The following is a 4,326-nucleotide window of genomic DNA, read 5'->3' as shown; positions in this document are numbered from 1 at the left end:
GGGGAATGAGGGTAGAGGATGCCCACTAATCCAAGCCTGGTACATCTCTATTATCTGGCGTTTCAACCTTCGGGCCTCTTCTTTCAACTCAAATTCCGATTCCACAACACCTATGTCCGATCCCTTACTAGTCATGGCTGTTTTGCTGTTTGACCTAGCGTGTATGGATGACTCGCCCAAATACCACAAACTAACCACCTTCCTGTGATTAATAACAAGGATAACAAGGAGGAGCAAAATAGAGCCAACATGTTAGCGTTAGGGCATTTATCAGGTAATAATATCACATTGCGTGCAATGCACCTAGCAACAATTAACGGTTCTAGAATGACTTCGAGGTCACAAGGTCATTTGGCATCATCCCAATTTTGTTCATTTCAATCATCTCTTTTCTAGCACTTCTTGGCTTGCTCATTTTCCTTCCTTTTTTTCTTTCTAATTATCACTCTTTTCTTTCCTCTCATTTCTCACGTCCCACAACTTCACCCTCTTTTTTTTCTTTTCTCTTTCTTTTTTTTACTTCTTTTTTTTTGATTTTTTTCTTTTAATAAAAAAAATGATTCGATCGAACCCTATGTAGGTTGCCTACGTATCACGACGCTGCATGAATCAGATCTTTGCGTAGTTCGGGAAGATCGGGAACAAAGTAAACAAACTAACGTTCTCTTTTTCTTTTTTTTTTCCTTTTTTTCTGTTTTTACCTTAATGATTACACTAGCGAGAAAAGGGAAATAAAAGAAGCAAAACCTTTTTTTTGTTGAATTTTATAGACTTAATGTTCTATATCCTATTCTAAACTCAAGCTTAAACGAGCAAATATTTTTTCCTCTTTTTTTTTTTTTTGAAACAAATACTCTATGGGAATTATTCAGGAAAAAACCCTACAAGAGAATTTTTTTTTTTTGATTCTTTTTTATAAGAAGGAAATCTAAAAAATAAACCAAAGAAATATATTTTGATTTTCACTTGATATCCGTGAAGAAAGATTTCGTAAAGAGAAATGAACAAGATAAAAAAATATTTTTGGATTCAGTTTTTGATTACCTAAGGAAAAAACTCTAAAGATAAACCAAAAATAAAGTATGTTATTTTTTCTTCTACGTGCAATGTCCTAAAGTTGTAGTAAAAAGAAAAAGATTTTCTTTTCATTTTTTATTAATTTCCCAAAGAAGAACCTCAAAAGAAAATCTTTTTGGATTTTTGGAATTAATATCTTAAAAGAAAACTTTTAAAGAGGTACTAAAAAAAGAACTCTTTTCTTTTCTTTTTTTGGATTTTTAGTCTTAATATACTAAAGAAAATATAAAAGCAATTTTTATTTTAAGTTCTAGATATTAATTTCCTAAGGAAAACCACAAAGGATTTTTTTTGAACTTCTAGAGTTAGTATTCTAAAGAGAACATCTAATAGAAATATAAAAACGTAAAATCTCTTTTTTTTGGATTTTTGATTTATTACACATTTTTTTTCACATACAAAATAGGAAATACCATAACAAAGACTCGACATTACTGTACAAAAGTAGAATGTAAAAGGTGACATAAAAGAAAAATAGACTCAACAAAAGAAAAACCTCCTTAAGCAACTCCTGGATGAGCGATCCTGACTGGATGGTCCCGGGGTGTCTGCCATGCTCAAAATCCGGTAAATAGACAACACCTGTATGAGAAAACTTTAACCAACACTATGTGAGATAATAACACTCCCTATTAGACGCATGCAAGACATGATTGAGGCTATTTTTGCAAAATGGCTTATTTGGCCAAAAGGTGGCTAGAAGTACAAAATTTGGCTAAGCCCTGCAAAGCCAAGAACCTAAGATTTGCTAGGAAGACCGGACCCTATGTGGGTTGCCTACGTATCACGCCCTGAAAGACGAGAATCAGGTATGCGTAGTTCGGGAAGATTGGATACGGGCAAGAATTAAAAAAACTAACTAATTTAGAGAAAATATATTTTTGTCTTTTTTTGAAAAATGATGAAACATGTAAACTCTTTTTTGGATTTTTTTTCCTTTTTTTTGGAAGAAAATGGGAAAGTGCAAAATCTTTTTTTTTTCGATTTTTCATGTTTTTTTTTTTGTCTTTTTCTAAAAAATGTGAAAGAAAACATAACTGGGCCCTACTTGCTTTATTTTCACACTTAACCCTCTTTTCATTCTCATTTTTTTTCTTTTTTTTTCATTTGCCCTCAACTATCATTGGTCCGCCAAATGACCATTTTACCCTTAAAAAATGCAACATGTAGCACATAGGATGCATCAAGATGGTCTGTTATTTTGGATTCACCTGTCCTAGACGGACCCAACCCCTGTGTTGAGTCCCCAAAGTCAAATGCACATGATGCAAACAAGCGTTCTTATTAGGGATCCAGCATGAGGCTATGTTATTCTAGGTTTAAAAACCTGAGTTTATTTGTTCTAGACCTGGCTTACCCGAGTGGACAGCTCGAGCCGAGGGGGGCAGCGTACCGGGAATACAGAAGCTTCACCGACTTTGCAACTTGTCCGAACCTCATTCTAAAATTGGGATATGACTCTAACAGAAGAGAAGGTACACGAAGTGCACTCTTCCCAGATGATTTAGAAGACTCAGAGAGAAGAAGGGTTTCGTAACAACTATATACAGTCCAAACAATATCAAAGCGGTAAAAAGCAACAATTAGCACATTAGGCTCAAACATATAAAAATCAGATAATAAATAAAGCCAACTATAACAATTATTCTAAGCTCTAATTCTGAACCCTGAACCGGAGGTTCTGGGTTCTTTTCCCCAGCAGAGTCGCCAGAGGTGTCACACCTCCTTTTTCCTACCCCTGGAAGGGTATAATGGAGTTTTTTCCAATTTAAGTGACAATCGAAACGGGATTATTTATTTAAGATCAGAGTCGCCACTTGGGATAATTTATGGTGTACCAAGTTACCGGTTTAGAATCCCGAATCGAGGAATGTTTGACTCTGTTTTATAGTCCGCGAACACAGAAATCCAGGTAAGGAATTCTGTTAACCCGGGAGAAGGTGTTAGGCATTCCCGGGTTCCGTGGTTCTAGCACGGTCGCTCAACTATTACATTGGCCTAATTATCTGATTAATTACACATTTTAAACCTACGTGCATTTTTAACTTTAAAATCGCTTTTAATTATTAAAGGAATTATTTCAAGGTTATTTAAAACACATCGCAAACCCCGCTACATGAAATGCACCCGTGATTCACGACACGCTCCATTTAACCCTATTGGAAATTTGAACCGGGTCGCATGAAATGTACACCCGGATTTTAAAACCACAATCAGATAACATCTAGTCTAGAATTCAACAAACACACTGTCGAATATGCTTTTCACAACCAAAATGTTGCTGCACTAAAGCAGACACTCATTCTTTTGCCATGCTTTCCTCAATACCAATTGCTTAGATTTCTCTGTTAACCTAAATCTATCAAGACTTCCCTTGACTACAACAAAGCCTATGCTCATAATTCAAAGGAACTGCTAATTTGTTTTGGTAACGTTTTTAGTCCAACCCAAGGGCCAAATTCAAACCCGTTTGAATCATTCTAATTCGTTCCCTTTTTTTTAAAATCATATTTGACCAGAATATATGTTTTATGAAATCAATAAAACTAAATTCAACCACATCATAACAAGAGCATCATTGCAACCTAAAACTTTCATGAATTGACAAACTTTGTCATGGAAACAAAAAGCAACAGATATCTTAAAAAAAAAAAGAAATAGAACCTTAGGAAATCGAATGAGATAAAGAAAAGGAATCTGACTGGAGTCCGGCTCGCCGAAGACCTCACGAACCTCGACTATCCCGACTCAAACTCGAACAGAAAACATAGTAGGGCCGGAACCTCGCCGGAATCTCGAACAAAACTGAACAGACCCAACTCGACTTTGAACCAACGAGAGACTCGACTTGATTAAGACACTTTAGCTATTTTCAGAGACTGTTTTGGAGGTGAGGAGTTGGGCAAAAGAGCTGGATTTTTGAGCTCTTATCAGAGCTTCTGACCAGTTTTCATGGCTCCTCGGAGATCATCATCGCCAAGCCACCGCCAGCGACCAGATCCAGCGAGCGAAGAAGGAGTTTGACTTTAACAATGGTTCAAACCGATGAAGCTGATCGTCTTTAAGCTCATAAGGTTCTTTTTTTGGCTTTCATTTTTGAAGAAGAAGCTTGAGGGGGTCTTGAAACGTGAAGGAGCAAAAGCTCCAAATCCGATGGGGAAGGGAATCGTTTGTGCTCAGCGGCGGGTGCTGTGTTGTGTTTAAGGGTCCTCTAAGGTTTTTTAATAAGGAAGACGATGGAATCCAGAT

The 4,326-nt window shown here is 36.3% G+C and overlaps 1 long non-coding RNA gene across 1 annotated transcript; it reads right to left on the bottom strand.

The window, feature by feature from the left end:
• Positions 1,408-4,320, bottom strand: LOC109225858. The gene is made up of 2 exons (XR_002067996.1): positions 3,742-4,320; positions 1,408-1,672 (listed from the first exon to the last, which is right to left on the bottom strand). It is a non-coding gene; the product is annotated as an uncharacterized LOC109225858 (long non-coding RNA).

The sequence above is a fragment of the Nicotiana attenuata genome, chromosome 5, assembly GCF_001879085.1.
Source record: "Nicotiana attenuata strain UT chromosome 5, NIATTr2, whole genome shotgun sequence".
NCBI lineage: Eukaryota > Viridiplantae > Streptophyta > Magnoliopsida > Solanales > Solanaceae > Nicotiana > Nicotiana attenuata.
This window is presented reverse-complemented; position numbering and strand designations above follow the sequence as displayed.